Below are 22,345 nucleotides of genomic sequence, written 5' to 3'. Positions count from 1 at the left end.
ACAATGGGAGAAGGTGCATAGTTCCAGTGCTGACTTTGTGCACTGGAGCTATTGCAGTCTAGCTAAACAGTGGGTTGTGGTGTGCTGAAGCCACTTTGGGAGTCCCAACTCAACACTTATAGCATATCCACCAGTGGGAACTGCACCTATCTGAAGAACGGTGACCCATCTCACAGCTGCTGTGAATGGAGCTCCCTCAGTTTTTCACAACTCTCATGGAAATGAATGTAGAGAGTTGCACATAAGGGGGCTCCTCTCCATTCTCAATGGCCACAAGAGCATGCTTGTGCATAAATGGAACCTGCACCTATCAGACATTGATAGCATATCCTGTGGACAAAAGAAGACTGGCAAGTGTTTACAAAGGTTCTGTGCTTGGTAAACTTTTGCCAGTCTGCTTTGTGTGCAACGTGCCGGTCCGCAGGGGTAGACCACGCGAGGTTCACGGTGGGCTGGAATGTACATGCAGTTCATCGGTTACTCGAGGTTTAGCAGACGCCTCCGTGGGCCAGCAGTGCAGTGAAGGGGAGAACAGCACTGGATTCTCCAGAGCACACTCTATTACAGGGGACGCCGGCCAGGTGGTGATTGAGGTGCCCTTGATGGTGATTGGGTTTCTGAGTGCTTGTGCGACTGGGCCCCTGACTTAAGTAGTGTCGTGACGCCAGCACGTTGATGGTGCAAAATGATGAGAGTGGTAGTATGGAGATAAAAGAATGAGGCAGGTTTAAATCCAACTGAGAACTTTACTATAACCAGGTTCTTGATAACAGGTTGCATCCAGCAATAATACTGTCTCTTATGAACATGCAGGTTGGATGTGGTAAATCCCAGTAACAGGCTGTACTTGTAGTAATGTCTCAGGCTATAGAAGGTAATTATGTACTCACTGATAAACAGCTCTTTGCATTGCTTCAGTCTCAGTTGAGGTAGTTCAAGTCCTCGTCTTCTACACACAAGTGATGCAACAGAAATCTTATCTGTCCTTAGAATAAGGCCAAATGCACACGGCCGTGTTCCGCGGCCGAGAGCGGTCCGTGGTATGCCGGGCTGGATTCCTGTTCAGAGCAGGAGCGCACGGCGTCATTGGTTGCTATGACGCCGTGCGCTTCATGCCGCCGCTGCACTACAGTAATACACTCGTATGAGCTATACGAGTGTATTACTGTACAGCAGCGGCAGCATGAACCGCACGGCGTCATAGCAACCAATGACGCCGTGCACTCCTGCTCTGAACAGGAATCCAGCCCGGCATACCACGGACCGCTCTCGGCCGCGGAACACGGCCGTGTGCATTCTGCCTAACGGTGAGGCTGCCAGAAGCTAATAAGTCCTTCACCTAGATACAAAGATGCCTAGAGCCTAGAATAATGGCTTTGTCCTTCCTTTGTCTTTTCCACAATAAACTTGGTAAAATCCACTTTGTACTCCGGAAGAGTGAATGGTAGAATACAGACTTCACCTCTGCCTATCTTCCTGGCTTGACACTGAGATATAAATTGGCTCCTCTGGGCCGTGGAGCCCAAGAGAGAGCTGAGAGGAGAGGGGACCTCTCCTTCCCTCTTGCTCCTCACTCCATCTCCTTCCTCTCACCAACTCTCAACTGACTAACTAGGCCTGAACTGTACTATATATACTGTAGTGCTACCCCCATCTAGTAGTGGAATGTGTGTAGTGCACCTGACAGCCTGGTAACAGGGATTTCACAGAAGAATGAAATTCAGAATAATATAACATATGACAAAATAAGCTTTTGCAGTGCCCACATACACTAGTGGGACGCTGCATGTGCATTATTGACAAGTCAAGATATGCTAGACTGTCAAATTATAGATATTATGCTGTGCTGAAATGTATCTACCTAGGTATTCAAGGAAGGCCAATTACGTGAGCCAGGTAGACAGACATCACAAAATCACATTCTGCAGTTTATCAAGTGGCCATTCCTCCTAGAGAGCTTGTCCTTCTACTGTCCTCAAATGGCAAATCTAATTATGCAGCGATATGTCCACCGCTGCAGGACTGAAGCACACAAATATTGAAGGTAAAGATACATAAAAAAAAAATAAACTCACCAAATGTGTATATACAATGCTATGGTGGCTCCAATTTCTTCTTGGCAAAATAATGGAGAATAATGTAGCTCCTACCATGTTTCAGATGTAAGAAGCTGTGTCCCTTGAGTGCATCCCTATAGAGTGTGTATTGTAAGGCAGTTGTCCTACAAAAAAGGGCCACTCCGACAGGAATCTGTCCCTTAATGTCCATGTTGTGTCCTCTTCACCTTTGGACAGTAAGGGTTTTTTTCAGGATGAGAACCAATCCTTAGGATTGGCGGGAGTTCAACTCCAACATCCCAACTACCTATTTGTACTAGCTGTGGGGCCTAAACCAAGCAGAGAAACTGCACCATACACTGTGTAGTAGTCATACCTAGTCACTGCAGTTCAAGTCAGTGGGGGCAGCACTGCAGCAACCTGGCTCGGCCACTACACACAGTGTGCAGAGCTGTGTCGTTCATGTGTCTGGTTCTGGCGTCAAAACTAGTAAAAGAATTTGATCGACGGGGGTGTCAGGAGGTCAGATCTCCTTCTCAGTCTCGTAGTGATTACATTTCCTAACCTATATTATTTTCAGTTTTTATCCAGAAGAAATTTGACTCCCTGCACTATTGCAAATACTGTAAGTAAGTGATATATGCACTAATTTCATTGACAGGATTGCATATCCAGGGGTGGCCCCATGTTGTAGGCGGATCCAGATTGACAGAAGGTAGGGCAGCACATGTAGTCAGGGGCCTGCAATACTTTAGTGCAGCACAAAATACTGCCATAGGAGAACCAAATACCACAGTGCAGCATAAAATCCTGAGGACGGTGATACCGTTGAATTCACGAGGGCACCTGTAGATGCCGGCCAGGGGCATAAGCACCTAATGCTCCTAGCATTACATTTTTAATGCTGAGAGCATGAGATCATTATGTGCCCAGCCAATGGCCGTAAAGAGGGCTGAGGTGGGCCCCTTGGGCATCAGCACACCAGGAAATTCTGCTGTAGGATCTATGACCAGTCCACTCCTGAGCATATCTAAGTCCATTTTGCCATTCAGGACATTTGATGTTATTTCATAAGTGAGGTGTAATGATGACCATATTGGATCATATTATTTTTTTAGGGCCAATACTCACATTATTATGACCACCAGCTTAATATCCAGAGTAACCGCCATGTGCAGTACGGACACCAGCTAGACAGGCAGTGACGCAATAAAGTCCTGGTAGGTTGTCACAGGAATCTGGAGCCGTGCTGACTGCAGTGCACCCCACAGATACTGTAGGCCGCATTGGGGAGGATCCTTAGAGCGAACATGACAGTCGAGGTAGTCCCACAGATGCTCAATTGGGTTCAAGTATGGGGAATTAGGGATCCAGGATAGTGCTTGGAAGTCTTGATTACGTTCTTCCAACCAATGTCAGACATTTCTAGCAGTGTGACTTGTTACATTTTCTTGCTGGAAGATCCAATCTGCCCCAGGGAAGGCAATCAGCATGTATGGGTATACATGATCTGCAAGGATGTATTTATACCCAAATTGGTTGAGCGCGCCTTCCACTTGGATAAGTGGGCCAATAAGCAGAGGTCCAATTCTGATACTGCCACGAAAATTGAAGCCTTTTCTGCCGATGCAACTTCGTTAGCAGAGGTGCAGTGACCATCCTGACGCTTCGGAGCCCCATACGCAGTAGGGTTCTCTGAACTGTTATCTTAGACACACGTCTGGTAGCCCCTTCTTCATTATGGCGGTAAGCTGTACCACTGTAGCATATTAGTCTGCCCTCATGCACCTTTGTAGCTGACATTCACCTATGATATCAATGTCACGAGGGTGTCAAGAGCCACGCCTGACTCCGTTGTACCCGGGGTCAGGAGGTCGCAGCGGTTGGCTGCGCGCTCTATGTAAGATAGGGCTGTTTCCTTATTGTAGCTTTCTGGGTTTGCTTTGCAAACCCTTTTGGCTCACTCAGGGATCCGTAGCTCCTTCTCCTCAGCTGTTCCTTGTCCAGCACTCCCAAACCTCCTTATATTCCCCTCTCACACTTCTCTGGTTGCCAGATATAGAGCTTCCTGCCTGGACATCTATTCTGACCCTCTGGAGCTGTGTTACTGCGTTCTCTGGTTGTTGATCCAGAACGCTACCCTCCGGATCCCTGTTGGACCTTTGTGGACTGCTGTGGTCGCCCACCTGGGTGTATGTGTTTGTCTGTGTTGTCTGTCCTCTCCCTGGTGTTTCCCTCTTAGTTCAGTGGTGCGGACTAGCGATCCCACCGGTCCGTTCACTATCTAGGGCTCATTTCAGCTGTTTCCATGTCGCTTAGGCCTCATGCACACGAACGTTTTTTTTCACGGTCCGCAAAAACAGGGTCCGTAGGTCCGTGATCCGTGACCGTTTTTTCGTCCGTGGGTCTTCCTTGATTTTTGGCGGATCCACGGACATGAAAAAAAAGTCATTTTGGTGTCCGCCTGGCCGTGCGGAGCCAAACGGATCCGTCCTGAATTACAATGCAAGTCAATGGGGACGGATCCGTTTGACGTTGACACAATATGGTGCCATTTCAAACGGATCCGTCCCCATTGACTTTCAATGTAAAGTCCGGAGTCCCTTTTATACCATCAGATCGGAGTTTTCTCCAATCCGATGGTATATTTTAACTTGAAGCGTCCCCATCACCATGGGAATGCCTCTATGTTAGAATATACTGTCGGATATGAGTTAGATCGTGAAACCTCATTTCCGACAGTATATTCTAACACAGAGGCGTTCCCATGGTGATGGGGACGCTTCTAGTTAGAATATACTACAAACTGTGTACATGACTGCCATCCGATCTCTTACAGGGGGCCGTGATCAGCACAATTAACCCCTCAGGTGCCGCACCTGAAGGGGTTAATTGTACTATCATATCCCCCTGTAAGAGATCAGGGCTGCCAGGCAGCAGGGGGCAGACCCCCCCCCCCCCCCCCAGTTTGAATATCATTGGTGGCCAGTGCGGCCCCCCCCCCCCCCCTTCCTCCATTGTAATAAATCGTTGGTGGCACAGTGTGCCCCCCCCCCCCGCCTCCCCCCCCCTTCCTCCCTCTATTGTAATAATTCGTTGGTGGCACAGTGTGCGCCCCCCCCCCTTCCTCCCTCTATTGTAATAAATTGTTGGTGGCAATCATTGGCCCCCCTCCCTCTATAGCATTAACAACATTGGTGGCCAGTGTGCGGCCTCCCATCTTGCGCCCCCCCCCGATCATTGGTGGCAGCGGGTTACTAGCAATAGTACAAGATTCATACTTACCTGGGAGCTGTGATGTTCGTGTCCGGCCGGGAGCTCCTCCTACTGGTAAGTGACGGTTCATTTAGCAATGCGCCGCACAGACCTGAGGCTGTCACTTACCAGTAGGTGGAGCTCCCGGCCGGACACGAACATCGCAGCAGCAGGTAAGTATTAATCTTCTACTATTGTACTATTGCTAAGTAACCATGGCAACGAGGACTGTAGTAGCGTCCTGGTTGCCATGGTTACCGATCGGAGCCCCAGCGATTAAACTGGGACTCCGATCGGAACTCCGCTGCCACCAATGATGATGGGGGGGAGGGGGGGGGAGATGGGAGGCTGCCCACTGGCCACCAACGTTGTTAATGCTATAGAGGGGGGGGGCAATGGGGGGCGCACACTGTGCCACCAACGATTTATTACAATAGAGGGAGGAAGGGGGGGGGCGCACACTGTGCCACCAACGAATTATTACAATAGAGGGAGGGGGGGGGGGGGGCCGCACTGGCCACCAATGATATTCAAACTGGGGAGGGGGGGGGGGTCTGCCCCCTGCTGCCTGGCAGCCCTGATCTCTTACAGGGGGATATGATAGTACAATTAACCCTTTCAGGTGCCGCACCTGAAGGGGTTAATTGTGCTGATCACGGCCCCCTGTAAGAGATCGGGTGCTGCCAGGCAGCAGGGGGCAGTCTTGTACACAGTTTGTAGTGTATTCTAACTAGAAGCGTCCCCATCACCATGGGAACGCTTCTGTGTTAGAATATACTGTCGGTTCTGAGTTTTCACGAAGTGAAAACTCAGCTTTGAAAAAGCTTTATGCAGACGGATCTTCGGATCCGTCTGTATAAAAACTAACCTACGGCCACGGATCACGGACACGGATGCCAATCTTGTGTGCATCCGTGTTCTTTCACGGACCCATTGACTTGAATGGGTCCGTGAACCGTTGGCCGTGAAAAAAATAGGACAGGTCATATTTTTTTCACGGCCAGGAAACACGGATCACGGATGCGGCTGCAAAACGGTGCATTTTCCGATTTTTCCACGGACCCATTGAAAGTCTATGGGTCCGCGAAAAAAAACGGAAAACGGCACAACGGCCACGGGTGCACACAACGGTCGTGTGCATGAGGCCTTATCCACAGTGGTGGCATTTGTCCTCTCACAATACACTTTCACCACAGCAGCACGCAAACAGTTCACAAACTGCACAGTTTCCGAAATACTGACGCCCTTGGCTGAAAGCCAATAATCAACCATTTTTACAACTCGCATCCCTTTTTGATAAAGCACCCCTTTTACCCATGACCGTAAAGAGGGAAATGTGTGCAGACACCTTATATACCCAAGCCAGCTCACCAAACATGACTTCCTTCATGAGCTACACACTGCTGAGGTAGAAAGTAGGAAGTGGTCTGAATAATGTGACTTGACTGTGCAGATTATTTTTGGGTTTGCCAACCCTTGTCAACCGGTTTAGCTACAATACATCTAAAAAGGTACAATGAAGCGACTTTTGAAATCTAAAAAATTAACACCAATTTATGTATGCATATGTATTCCCATACTTACCAGCTTGAAATTTATGTAAGGCTCCCAAAAAAGTCCACCCCATTATCTTCGAAGGGCCCTCAAGTCTTCTTGCTCCACCACATCCTGGTGCAATACTCATGTCTCCTCATTCCTGCAGTCTTTTCTAGTGTCAGGCGCTACAGAACAACGGTCAGCGAGAGTTGCATAAGCACCCAAAAGTGAAGAAAACTGCTGTATTCGGGGTGTCTAGTCTGGAGTCTGTATTTACAGCATTTAGTGGGTCCGGGTTTGTATTTATTTTGGAGCCTGGTCTATGTCGGTGTTAGTTTAGGTGATCTAATCTGGGGTCTGTATACGTTTAGGGGTCTACTCTGGAGTCTGTACTTATTTAGGAGTCCAGGCTGGGATCTATTTATTTAGGTTGTCTGGTCTGAGGTCTGTGAATGTGTTAATATTCTGAAAGTTTCTCTAAAGCATGCATTAATTATTAGCATGGAATGAGTATAGGAAGACTTGATAATAGCTGCCATGCCCCAGTTAATAGACAACACTGGGTGATTAACAAGGTCTCACATGAGCGAGCTGGCACAGGAAACACAAGCAGCAGTTCTTTAGAGGAGTCCCAGAGTTGCCGCATTTGTTTCACTAATCCCATTCTTAATGGATTGCTCTTTTTTTATACAATGGAAGACAAAACTGCTGATTTTTTTCCTCATATCCCAATGACAAATTAAGCTGGGATTAACATTATCTGACTGGGATGAACACCTGGCTGCCATAGAAACAGATACAGATCAAGATTCTCAGGGATTGTGACATAGCTGCTAGTAAACAGCTTGATGGATGTTGGATGCATTATTAATCATATCAGTTTCAAGTAAAGCTATATAAAATACATAAAAATGTAGAAATCCAGGTATATCTCCTTTAATAGTCACCTCTTTCATGATCATAAGAAATGTATGAAGAATTCTTCTATATTCTTCCCGGGAGAGCATTTATTATTAAACCAATCTTCCTCTGAGAAAATCTGTGTCTGGCTGTCAGGCAACTGATTTAAGCAGGACCCTCCCCCCCACTGCTCTGTCCGCAATAGGATACAGGAATGCTAAGACCCTCCTCCTTGTCTAAACCTTGGCCATACATCCTAAAAATCCATGATTCTTTTTTCTCTCTCTCTTTTTGTTTTGTTTTTACTCCAGGTGGAAGAGATTAAGAAATGTTGGTGTGTACTAAATATGTAAATATGTTTTTTAATGAATGTTTGACTTTTTTTTTTCTAAATTTATATACGAGTTAAAGATTAAATAAAAAAAACATATCCAGAAAATCAACATAATAATAAGAAGGGAACAAAGCAACCTAGACAAGGTATGAAATCCTACAGGCTAGACTAGGGGCATTTAACATATATTTTCTGCTGACTTCATCATTTTTTTTTATATATCAAAAATTTTGGATAAAAAACAGCAAGAGATCACAAAATCCCTTGTCAATCATGTTCCTTTAAAAACACAGCATATAAAGTTAGCAAATTACAAAATAAAATTATTACAAAGTTCGTAAATCAGTCATAGGGTTTTAGCTGCTGTGAGATGGGGAAACAGCTCCCCTTGTCTGAACACTGTTTGTTCTAGACTGACATTCTGCTGTTTGGCCACAAGATGCCACTGTTTCCAAAACAAAACACAGCTAATCACTGCATATATTTTCATATTCATGAGAGGTGGGGCTTCAGAGCCTCGAGAAGGAAAGGAAGCATCCATCTTAGAGGAAGCTGAGACTGAGGAACTGTGTGAGCAAAGAGAATCTGATGGCATCCAGGTGTGAGAGCATCCCTCAGTGACCAGAGCTGCAGCTAATTGAAGCTGATAATGTTCAAGACCCTGATCCTGTCTAGAGGAACGAGGAGTGCTTCCAGGAACGCTGATGAGAGCTGAGGAGCAAAGCTACATACACTGTGATACCGCATGCTTGTTGGAGAGGCATTTGCTCTGTTCAGAGTCACCATGGGATGCAAAGCAGACCGGGGTCGGTAAGATCGTGCACGCACCTCATTACAGTGTTGGCGCCTAGAGACTGAGACCAGGCCTGTCGTTAGTTAGTTAGTTAGGGTCTCTGTTTGTGTCAGGCCACAAGTGTTACTACTGTTCATTGCTAGGAATCCATAACTTAAAATGACATTTCACATTGGAGAGCTGATAAAATTCCCACAAACTCAAGCCAGGCTGGCGTTTTCCTCAGAAGGAATACTCAGGCACTTGCTACAGAACCAGTTATGGGAGGGGAAATACTGTAGAGCTTGGTAAGATTGTAAGCTGTTGTGCTGCACTGCAGGATAGCCCGTACCACACACCCATACAGTGGTTCTTGTTTTTTAGGGTAATAACAGGTAAGGTGTGGCCGTGTAGTTGTGCCCGCCAGTAGATAAATTAATGCATTTTCCCCCTGCATCCATCAGAGGGCGCCGTGCTGTGCAGCAAAAGGGTCTCAGCTTTCGGGCTGGGTGTATGTAAATTTATTGTATGTTCCCAGCATTTGTGGTTGTGTTTATTGCCACATTTAAGTAAAATTCTGTTTTGGCAAAAGCTGGTGTTGGGGTCGCTTTCCTCGTTCGTGACTTCATTGTATCCTGGGAAGCCCACCCCGATACACGACTTATACTGCCATCCTTCTACTCTTCAATGAGTGACTGGATCTCTAGGGCTCAGAGATGTCACCTATCATTTTTAACCTATGAATATCCCATTGTAATGCTATAAGTGCCTCAGATAGGAATACCTCTGTAAATCCACCCTATCCCTAGAGGAGCTTATTTGGAGTATGACAGTGTCTACCACCCAGGTTATAAAATGGATTTCACTTTGTTTCACTGTAGATATTGTTAGAAGGTGTGCTTCACTACAGCCCTTCCAGGACATTTCACTCAGTGATGCCACAGTTCAGCAGTTCATTTGATGTTAATTCTGAAAGCACAACCAAACCAAATCACATTAGGCCAGAGAGAGGAGACAAGGGACAGTAATAAAGTTCACGGTCCTTGCCAGGGGACCAGGAAACCCCGTAGCTACTTCAGCAAGATCTTCAGTATAACACAAGTCCTGCTTCTAAATTTGGTGTCAGGGAAAATTGGTGTTGCTTGTTTTATCTGAAAGCATGCTCAGAAGTAGGAACACACGTCGAGGCAAAACTAGAGGCTCATAGGCCCTAAAGCACAACCTGTAACAGGAACCCCCCTAGTTTGTGTGCAATTAACAGTAGTGGTCTTCTCTTAGGTGGAAAAGGAACCACTGGGTCCCCTAAGGTGGTGCAACTACAACATTTTCAACTTTTATATGGAAAATGCAGACAATGATGTCCCTACGCAGGAATAATCCTTACTGCCAAAAAACAAATAAACCTCAGTGTGAACCCAACCTCATGGTAAGTTCATATGGCAAAAATCAGCAGCAGGAAAATCAGTAGCAGATTACTAGCTGAAAACAGGTAGTTTTTGGAGGACAATTTCTAACTTGGTTGAGGTTTTCGAGTAGTATTAGAAAAGTATTTGGTTGAGGTTTCTCTGCTTCCCCAACGACTTCTATGACCTCAATCAAATCTGCTTCCAAGAAGTAACATGCCACTTCTCAAGTGTTTTTCAAATCAGCTACTGAAAAAAACCCTACCATTTGACACTATGTGCACAAGGTAGAGTTTTTAACTCTAAATGGGTTTTCCAGGAGTTTTACACTGATGCCTGAGATATCCTCTGGGTAGGTAATCAGTATCTGATTGGTGGGGGTTCGACACCCGGGACTCGTGCTGATCAGTTCTTTGAGAAGGTACCGGGGCTTGCAGTAGCGCAGCAGCCTTCTCGCAGCTTTTCCTAGACCATGTGATGTCATGCTCATTGCTCACATGGCCTAAGCACAGCTCAGCTCCATAGAAGTGAAAAATATGAAAACGTGTAGAAATCTGAGTCTCATTTCCTTCTGGGATTCGTATCCCCACCTATGCCTTGGTTGAACTTGATGGACAAATGTCTTTTTTCAACCATATTAACCACCTCCGGACCGCTGTACGCACAGACGCGTCCTGGAGGTGGTTGATTCATTCCTCCTGGACGCATATACGCGTCCTCTCGCGAGACGCGAGATTTCCTGTGAACGCGCGCACACAGGCGCGCGCGCTCACAGGAACGGAAGGTAAGAGAGTTGATCTCCAGCCTGCCAGCGGCGATCGTTCGCTGGCAGGCTGGAGATGTGTTTTTTTTAACCCCTAACAGGTATATTAGACGCTGTTTTGATAACAGCGTCTAATATACCTGCTACCTGGTCCTCTGGTGGTCCCATTTGTTTGGATCGACCACCAGAGGACACAGGTAGCTCAGTAAAGTCCCACCAAGCACCACTACACTACACTACACCCCCCCCCCGTCACTTATTAACCCCTTATTAGCCCCTGATCACCCCTGATCACCCCATATAGACTCCCTGATCACCCCCCTGTCATTGATTACCCCCCTGTCATTGATCAACCCCCTGTAAAGCTCCATTCAGATGTCCGCATGATTTTTACGGATCCACTGATAGATGGATCGGATCCGCAAAACGCATCCGGACGTCTGAATGAAGCCTTACAGGGGCATGATCAATGACTGTGGTTATCACCCCATATAGACTCCCTGATCACCCCCCTGTCATTGATCACCCCCCTGTCATTGATTACCCCCCTGTAAAGCTCCATTCAGACGTCCGCATGATTTTTACGGATCCACTGATAGATGGATCGGATCCGCAAAACGCATCCGGACGTCTGAATGAAGCCTTACAGGGGCATGATCAATGACTGTGGTGATCACCCCATATAGACTCCCTGATCACCCCCCTGTAAAGCTCCATTCAGATGTCCGCATGATTTTTACGGATCCACTGATAGATGGATCGGATCCGCAAAACGCATCCGGACGTCTGAATGAAGCCTTACAGGGGCATGATCAATGACTGTGGTTATCACCCCATATAGACTCCCTGATCACCCCCCTGTCATTGATCACCCCCCTGTCATTGATTACCCCCCTGTAAAGCTCCATTCAGACGTCCGCATGATTTTTACGGATCCACTGATAGATGGATCGGATCCGCAAAACGCATCCGGACGTCTGAATGAAGCCTTACAGGGGCATGATCAATGACTGTGGTGATCACCCCATATAGACTCCCTGATCACCCCCCTGTCATTGATTACCCCCCTGTCATTGATCACCCCCCTGTAAAGCTCCATTCAGACGTCCGCATGATTTTTACGGATCCACTGATAGATGGATCGGATCCGCAAAACGCATCCGGACGTCTGAATGAAGCCTTACAGGGGCATGATCAATGACTGTGGTGATCACCCCATATAGACTCCCTGATCACCCCCCTGTCATTGATTACCCCCCTGTCATTGATCACCCCCCTGTAAAGCTCCATTCAGACGTCCGCATGATTTTTACGGATCCACTGATAGATGGATCGGATCCGCAAAACGCATCCGGACGTCTGAATGAAGCCTTACACGGGCGTGATCAATGACTGTGGTTATCACCCCATATAGACTCCCTGATCACCCCCCTGTCATTGATCACCACCCCTGTCATTGATCACCCCCCCTGTCATTGATCACCCCCCTGTCATTGATCACCCCCCTGTCATTGATCACCCCCCTGTCATTGATCAACCCCCCTGTCATTGATCAACCCCCCTGTCATTGATCACCCCCCTGTCATTGATCACCCCCTGTAAGGCTCCATTCAGACATTTTTTTGGCCCAAGTTAGCGGAATTATTATTTTTTTTTCTTACAAAGTCTCATATTCCACTAACTTGTGACAAAAAATTAAATCTCACATGAACTCACCATACCCCTCACGGAATCCAAATGCGTAAAATTTTTTAGACATTTATATTCCAGACTTCTTCTCACGCTTTAGGGCCCCTAGAATGCCAGGGCAGTATAAATACCCCACATGTGACCCCATTTCGGAAAGAAGACACCCCCAGGTATTCAGTGAGGGGCATATTGAGTCCATGAAAGATTGAAATTTTTGTCCCAAGTTAGCGGAACGGGAGACTTTGTGAGAAAAAAATAAAAAATATCAATTTCCGCTAACTTGTGCCAAAAAAAAAAAATTTCTATGAACTCGCCATGCCCCTCATTGAATACCTTGGGGTGTCTTCTTTCCAAAATGGGGTCACATGTGGGGTATTTATACTGCCCTGGCATTCTAGGGGCCCCAAAGCGTGAGAAGAAGTCTGGTATCCAAATGTCTAAAAATGCCCTCCTAAAAGGAATTTGGGCCCCTTTGCGCATCTAGGCTGCAAAAAAGTGTCACACATCTGGTATCGCCGTACTCAGGAGAAGTTGGGGAATGTGTTTTGGGGTGTCATTTTACATATACCCATGCTGGGTGAGATAAATATCTTGGTCAAATGCCAACTTTGTGTAAAAAAATGGGAAAAGTTGTCTTTTGCCAAGATATTTCTCTCACCCAGCATGGGTATATGTAAAAAGACACCCCAAAACACATTCCCCAACTTCTCCCGAGTACGGAGATACCAGATGTGTGACACTTTTTTGCAGCCTAGGTGGGCAAAGGGGCCCATATTCCAAAGAGCACCTTTCTGATTTCACTGGTCATTTACCTACTTACCACACATTAGGGCCCCTGGAAAATGCCAGGGCAGTATAACTACCCCACAAGTGACCCCATTTTGGAAAGAAGACACCCCAAGGTATTCCGTGAGGGGCATGGCGAGTTCCTAGAATTTTTTATTTTTTGTCACAAGTTAGTGGAAAATGATGATTTTTTTTTTTTTTTTTTTTTCATACAAAGTCTCATATTCCACTAACTTGTGACAAAAAATAAAAACTTCCATGAACTCACTATGCCCATCAGCGAATACCTTGGGGTCTATTCTTTCCAAAATGGGGTCACTTGTGGGGTAGGTATAATGCCCTGGTATTTTAGGGGCCCAAATGTGTGGTAAGGAGTTTGAAATCAAATTCTGTAAAAAATGACGAGTGAAATCCGAAAGGTGCTCTTTGGAATATGGGCCCCTTTGCCCACCTAGGCTGCAAAAAAGTGTCACACATCTGGTATCTCCGTACTCAGGAGAAGGTGGGGAATGTGTTTTGGGGTGTCATTTTACATATACCCATGCTGGGTGAGATAAATATCTTGGTCAAATGCCAACTTTGTATAAAAAAAATGGGAAAAGTTGTCTTTTGCCAAGATATTTCTCTCACCCAGCATGGGTATATGTAAAAAGACACCCCAAAACACATTCCCCAACTTCTCCCGAGTACGGAGATACCAGATGTGTGACACTTTTTTGCAGCCTAGGTGGGCAAAGGGGCCCATATTCCAAAGAGCACCTTTCGGATTTCACTGGTCATTTACCTACTTACCACACATTAGGGCCCCTGGAAAATGCCAGGGCAGTATAACTACCCCACAAGTGACCCCATTTTGGAAAGAAGACACCCCAAGGTATTCCGTGAGGGGCATGGCGAGTTCCTAGAATTTTTTATTTTTTGTCACAAGTTAGTGGAAAATGATGATTTTTTTTTTTTTTTTTTTTTTTTCATACAAAGTCTCATATTCCACTAACTTGTGACAAAAAATAAAAACTTCCATGAACTCACTATGCCCATCAGCGAATACCTTGGGGTCTCTTCTTTCCAAAATGGGGTCACTTGTGGGGTAGTTATACTGCCCTGGCATTCTAGGGGCCCAAATGTGTGGTAAGGAGTTTGAAATCAAATTCTGTAAAAAATGACGAGTGAAATCCGAAAGGTGCGCTTTGGAATATGGGCCCCTTTGCCCACCTAGGCTGCAAAAAAGTGTCACACATCTGGTATCTCCGTATTCAGGAGAAGTTGGGGAATGTGTTTTGGGGTGTCTTTTTACATATACCCATGCTGGGTGAGAGAAATATCTTGGCAAAAGACAACTTTTCCCATTTTTTTATACAAAGTTGGCATTTGACCAAGATATTTATCTCACCCAGCATGGGTATATGTAAAATGACACCCCAAAACACATTCCCCAACTTCTACTGAATACGGAGATACCAGATGTGTGACACTTTTTTGCAGCCTAGGTGGGCAAAGGGGCCCACATTCCAAAGAGCACCTTTCGGATTTCACTGGTCAGTTTTTACAGAATTTTATTTCAAACTCCTTACCACACATTTGGGCCCCTAGAATGCCAGGGCAGTATAACTACCCCACAAGTGACCCCATTTTGGAAAGAAGAGACCCCAAGGTATTTCGTGATGGGCATAGTGAGTTAATGGAAGTTTTTATTTTTTGTCACAAGTTAGTGGAATATGAGACTTTGTAAGAAAAAAAAAATAAAAATAAAAAATCATCATTTTCCGCTAACTTGTGACAAAAAATAAAAAGTTCTATGAACTCACTATGCCCATCAGCGAATACCTTAGGGTGTCTACTTTCAGAAATAGGGTCATTTGTGGGGTGTTTGTACTGTCTGGGCATTGTAGAACCTCAGGAAACATGACAGGTGCTCAGAAAGTCAGAGCTGCTTCAAAAAGCGGAAATTCACATTTTTGTACCATAGTTTGTAAACGCTATAACTTTTACCCAAACCATTTTTTTTTTACCCAAACATTTTTTTTTTATCAAAGACATGTAGAACAATAAATTTAGAGCAAAATTTATATATGGATGTCATTTTTTTTGCAAAATTTTACAACTGAAAGTGAAAAATGTCATTTTTTTGCAAAAAAATCGTTAAATTTCGATTAATAACAAAAAAAGTAAAAATGTCAGCAGCAATGAAATACCACCAAATGAAAGCTCTATTAGTGAGAAGAAAAGGAGGTAAAATTCATTTGGGTGGTAAGTTGCATGACCGAGCAATAAATGGTGAAAGTAGTGTAGGTCAGAAGTGTAAAAAGTGGCCTGGTCTTTCAGGGTGTTTAAGCACTGGGGGCTGAGGTGGTTAACTATGTAACTATGAAAGGGCCTGAGCTGCATTTTGCTGAGAGAAGGCCTCAGCGCTACTACTAGCACTGGTGTCTTCTCAAACAGCTGTTCTGCGGGGGTCCCGGGTGTTGGACCCCAACCGATCAGTGGAAAACTCCCAGAAAACTCAGTTAAAGTCAATGGGGAAACAATTAGCGAGTTTTGAATGTGGATTTAGTAGCTGAAAAAGCCCCATGTGAACATACCCTAATAGTAGGTATGACTCATCCAATAAATCAGTGACAAATATAGTTGCTCATAAATGGCTGTGCTAGGGGGAGGGCTGGCTGCAAGGCATTATGGGAAAACCTGCCAGGCCATGTCTCAAGGTCTTGTGATCCTTCTTCTCTGTCTGCTGGTCTGTGAAGGAGCGGCTGCCGTTTTGAGTAATTAATGTAGGACAAAATCAGAAAAATTTCAGATTCGTTGAAATTCAAAACTTTTGGGAAATTCAAAACAAATCTACTTTGCCCCAAATCAATTTGTTCATCGCTATTAAAGCATAGTACCCACTAATAAATATATAGTGTTGCTATGTGGTGATGCTTGGTGAAGTTACAGTATATGGATGGTTGGAAGGTAAGAAAATGGAAGTGATAGGAAAGGATTACTGTACACAGTGATGTCACAGTATGGGAATTATGCACACTGTGATGTCACAGAACACAGATTATAAGTAGAGATGAGCAAATCGAATCCCACGATGTGGAATTCGATTTAAATTTCAGGATAAATTCGATTCGCCTAGAAGCCGAATTTCCTCATGCTTCGTGTCAGTGAATCGATTTAACCTGAAATAGTATAAAAAACTAAAAAAATTCAATCTTACCTCCTCCATTTGCTCGCGACGGGCCGCCAGCCTCCATTTTGCTTGAAGATCTCAGCCAGAATCCCGTGCGGCGCGAGATTACATCATCATCACGCCGGCGTCATGACGTGATACGTCAACACGCCAGCCGGCGTGATGATGTAATCTCGCGTCACACAGGATTTCGGCTGAGATCTTCAAGCAAGTTGGCGGCTGGCGGCCCGTCGCGAGCAAATGGAGGCAGTAAGTTTGATTAAATTTTCTTTTAATTGTTAATTTTACACTCAGATGTCGCAATCATGTTGGAATGTGGCGTCTGAGGGGTACAATGATGGGGGCGGCGCTATCACAGCTCCCGTCATTGCACCCGCTACTTACAAAAAAAATGCGCTTCGTGACGAAGTTGCGACTCTTGTCTGAGTACAAATTCAGTTCAAGGTTTCAAGGTCAATTCTAGTACAGGACAGAAGTTTGGTGGACCCAACATTGAATCATGGATTTCTTGTGCAGTGGTTTAAAGGGGTTTTCCAAGATTTTGATATTGATGACCTATCCTCAGGATAGGTCACCAGTATCTGATCGGTGGAGGGCCGACACCAGGGACTCCTGGCAATCAGCTGTTTAAGAAGCTGACCAAGCACAGTGCTGTACATTGCATAGCGGCTGGTATTCACTTATATGGGGCCGAGCACAATACCAAGCACAGCCACAGTACAATATGCAGCGCTGTGCTTGGTAAGTTGCGAGAAGGTTGTGACGCTCACAGGAGGATAGCTCATCAGTATCAAGATCTCGGAAAACCTCAGGATAGGTCACCAATATCAGATCAGCGGGGGTCCAACTACCAGCAACCCCTTCGATCAGCTATTTGAAGGGGTTGCAGTGCTTGTGCGAGTGTTGCATCCTCTTCATCTCCCCACAGCTACATGGGAGATGTTGTGCAGGTAAATTCTGAAGAGGACACCAAGCTCGCAACGATCACCGCAACCTCTTCAAACAGCTAAGGCTCTATTCACACGTCCGTGGAATGGGTCCGCATCCGTTCTGCAATATCCGGAAGGGGTGCAGACCCATTCATTCTCAATGGGGCAGGAATGGATGCGGAGAGCACACAGTGTGCTCTCCATATCCGCATTTCCGGAGCGCGGCCCCGATCTTCCGGTCCGCAGCTCCGGAAAAAAAAAATAGAACATGTCCTATTGTCCACAATTGCGAACAAGAATAGTCAGTTCTATGGGGGTGCCGGCCGGGCGTATTGCGGATCCGCAATACACCACGGTCGTGTGAATGGACCCTAATTGCTGGGAGTTGGACCCCCACTGACCTGATGTTGATGTGCTATCTGGAAGGTGCAACAGTGCACACCCCTTTTAAATATCGGGTTGATCATCTGACATGGAGCACTGTGCTTGTATCGTCCCCAGTATCACATAGTTCCATATACTGTGGAGGTGAACACTTACTGAGGTTCGCAGGAACGGCTATAAATACATGAAATCTGTCTTTTGTGCTATTAATATTACAGATACTTTTCTGCCATGTAGCGCCTGTTTTGATTGCGTTTCTTCACTCGTATCCTCTATACTATATTTATCTTCGGGTTATGAATAATTAACCTGTAACCGCCGCAGCATTGAGAGGCTGAGCAGTTTATTTACAGCAGCGGCTGGAGCATTTATCCAATATTAATGTGCGATCAGGGAGCTTTTCTATTCCATCTTAGTGGTCCGCTGTGGTTAAAGCGGAACTGAATGATGTCAGCAGGACTATGGTAGGGATATGCAAACTGATTAACTGATTAGGGCATCTATGCCCACGGGCCCCTGCTTCAGCACTGCTAGTAACTTTTGGCCTACAGCTGTGGATCACAGGGAAGCAACACTTTTAACTGTATCTGTATATAATCAGAATAAAAAAAAAAAAAGTGGGCATGGTTGCCACCCGTACGGGAATGACCCGGACAGTCTGGGTTTGTAATCCTGTGCCCGGGTACAAGCCTTTTTCAGACCCGGATACAGCGATCAGCTGGGAGGGATGCCATGCTAGCCCAGGGCGGCGCTGACTTCAGACACGCCCACCCTCCCTCCTATCTGGCGCTATTTTTTTCAGGGGCGCAGTCTTTGCGGCAATATTATTTTGGGGTCACTATAGTTATGACACAGTTATTTCTGCAGAACCCCAGAGGAGCACTATGTAACATAGCAGGTACAGTATTAGGGGAAAATGGTGCAACAACAGGAACAGAGGTGGGGGAGTAGCAGGATGGGGAGTTTGTGTAGGCTGGGAAAAGGTAGCTAGGGTGTTGTAAAAGTGAGGAGCCATAATTGTCAAGGCACCAAACTCTGCACGCACAAGTCATGGCTGAAATACAATAATCACGTGGGACACTGTAGCAGACACCATTCACTTGGGACACTGTAGCAGACACCATTCACGTGGGGCACTAAAGCAGACACCATTCACGTGGGGCACTAAAGCAGACACCATTCACGTGGGGCACTAAAGCAGACACCATTCACGTGGGGCACTAAAGCAGACACCATTCACGTGGGGCACTCAAGCAGACACCATTCACGTGGGGCACTCAAGCAGACACCATTCACGTGGGGCACTCAAGCAGACACCATTCACGTGGGGCACTCAAGCAGACACCATTCACGTGGGGCACTCAAGCAGACACCATTCACGTGGGGCACTCAAGCAGACACCATTCACGTGGGGCACTCTAGCAGACACCATTCACGTGGGGCACTCTAGCAGACACCATTACAATGGAAATCATGATTTATAGTAGATGTGAACAGATCCTAGGATTATTAGGGCTGCACTTGTAAGGGGGTGATGATCTGTTAAATTTGGCACAGGGCTAGACTTTTTAAACCAACTAGTGGTTGGCTTACATTGTAACAGGATTTTACACTAGTATTGTGGCACAATTTATTTGCAAAATGTAGCATCTTAGACCCGGCCCCTTTTCTGACAAGCCACACCCCTTGTCACATTTTACCACAATTTACAACAAGGTCTAGGTCCACTCACATTAGTAAATGTGGGCCAGTGTTACATCAACACAAAAAACAAGAAAAGATGATCACAGTAGAGATATATGGTAACTCAAAGACCTTACACAGCTATTGTGCAACCACATGGAGATGTATTCCTATTACTGCAGCCATAGTGAAAATTGTGGAACATTGGTTGGATCTGAGGAACATTACGGGGATCATTAACGAACAGATATACGTCACTTTTGTGGCGTATATCTGGTGCAGATTCTGGCAGAATCTGCGACTTCTTCTCCGCTCACGCCAGGTCTAAAAAAGTGGGCGTGGAAGGGGATGGGTTGGCAGGCCAATCTCATTCATCATTTTCTATGCCTGGTGTAGGCATAGAAAATGGTCTAAATGTAAGACAGCTAAGAATCGGCGGTGCATACGCCAAAGTTTTGCAATCCACCGCCAGTGCAGGGACTTCTTAAGACTGGTGTCTAAAACGCTGGTCTTAATAAATGTGCCCCTACCTGTTCTAACATCAGATCTACTATATTCAGTTTGTCAACAAAAATGTCTAAACCGTGCGCATTGTATCACTCCTGCATATACTGTTCTATGTGCTTACATAAAGATGCCCTATGTCAAACTAGGAAACAATCATATCATAACCTATGTCCGGTCTACTATTATTGTATAAAGAAATATCTGCAGTCTCATCCCCAAAGGTAAACCATCTATAACCATTGTGCTATGTGCACTCTTCTTCACAACCTATTGCAGGTTTTTATGTTGATTTGCATCACCTATTTTCAAAGCTGGATTTATATCTGAGGAACCTGCAGGCACAGAATATCTGGCAAGTAAGACTTTTCTCAGCAAGTGGGCGAGACCTTAAGTCAACCTAAAAGGGTTTTCCAGGATTACTATGGTTTTTAACAGATCTGCTCATGTACTTGCTTACCTCATTCATATCTCTTCTGACCCGTTTTCACCATATAAACAACTCTTGTATTACATCCTGTGTGTGGCACTTCCTGTTGCTCTATCCAACCAGACTCATGATGCAGGTCTCCTTCCTGCACTTACCGTCACAACGCCCAGCTAGTTGACAGCTCCTTCCACCCAGTTAGTTACATAGACATTCCCCTATCACTGCCCCTGTGAAGTGGGTTTCTGAGATTTTAATACTGATGACTAGTGTTGAGTGAATCGAGCTTCAGATCATAAATCTGAAGGCGATTCGTTCTAACACTTAGTTTTAATGCTATACGGAGACCTGTATTACATCCGTGAAGGCAAAATTTGTTTCACTCGAAGTCCCGCGAGACTTCAGTGAATGAATTCGGTATTCAGTTCTGCATCTTAAAAAACATTTCAAATTTGAAATCCGAAGTCGGGTTTGGTACCTGCTGGTACCTCGGTACCAAATCCGACTTCAGATTGCTAATTTGAATTGTTTTTAAAAATGTAGAACTGAATACCGAATTCATTCACCGAAGTCTTGCGTGTCTTCGTGTGAAACAAATTTTTGCAAATTAGTGCAGGTCTCCATGCAGCATTAAAATGTCGTGTTAGGGCTCATGCACACGACAGTATGGCTTTTTTAGTGTTTTGCGGTCCGTTTTTTACGGATCCGTTGTTCCGTTTTTTGTTTCCGTTGTGTTTCCGTTTCCTTTCCGTTTTTCCGTTCCGCTTTTCCATATGCCATATACAGTATACAGTAATTACATAGAAAAAATTGGGCTGGGCATAACATTTTCAATAGATGGTTCAGCAAAAACGGAACGGATACGGAAGACATACGGATGCATTTCCGTATGTGTTCCGGTTTTTTTGCGGACCCATTGACTTGAATGGAGCCAAGGACCGTGATTTGCGGACAAGAATAGGACATGTTCTATCTTTTCACGGTACGGAAATACTGAAACGGAATGCACATGGAGACACCAGTTTTTTTTGCTGAACCATTGAAATGAATGGTTCAGTATATGTACAGCATACTGAACTCAGAAAACGGCCAGTATACTGAACGCAAAATACTGTCGTGTGCATGAGCCCTTAGAACGAATCGAGTTTGGAACTATTATCTGAAGTTCGATACGCTCAACAGTACTGATAACCTGCTCCTAGGCCACTTGACAGATAAACGTGTCATCACTGGCCAAGGAAAAGCTGGAGAAGGCCGCAGTGCTCACAGGAGCACCATTCAGTTCTCAAACAGCTGATCAGCAGGGGTCTCGGGTGTCAGACCCCCATCGATCAGATACGGATTACCTATCCAGAGGATAGGCCATCAGGGTTAAGGTCTTGGAAAACCCCTTTAATGCTTTGACACAAAATAAGGAAGAGCTGCATGGATATGGTCATGTGACCACAGTCCAGAACAGAACATAGAAGCCATAAAAGGTAAAAGAAATACATTACAGAATTACAGCTTCCTCCATAAATGATTATTTTAAAGGATGTTGATGCAAACTGGCCTCTAGCTTTTCACATAACTTTGCAAAAATGAATAATATAAGCAACTATAAGAACGTTGTAATAAATGTCTTATCTGTTTAGCCTCCCCCTACTGCTTTCTGTTTGAAATCTCAAGATGGACCAGCTCATAGAGGGCTATATCTAATGATAATGAAAGGACTCTGCTCATTACGTCCCAACCTAAACAGTAAAATT

The 22,345-nt window shown here is 45.3% G+C and overlaps 1 protein-coding gene across 10 annotated transcripts in view; it reads right to left on the bottom strand.

The window, feature by feature from the left end:
• The window catches only part of PROM1 (prominin 1), a 206,394-nt gene that overhangs the window by 157,860 nt on the left and 26,189 nt on the right, over nt 1-22,345 (bottom strand). The window lies entirely within an intron of this gene.

The sequence above is a fragment of the Bufo bufo genome, chromosome 2 (genome assembly GCF_905171765.1).
Source record: "Bufo bufo chromosome 2, aBufBuf1.1, whole genome shotgun sequence".
Lineage (NCBI taxonomy): Eukaryota > Metazoa > Chordata > Amphibia > Anura > Bufonidae > Bufo > Bufo bufo.
The sequence above is the reverse complement of the archived record's forward strand: the minus strand, read 5'-3'. Positions and strand labels throughout refer to the sequence as shown.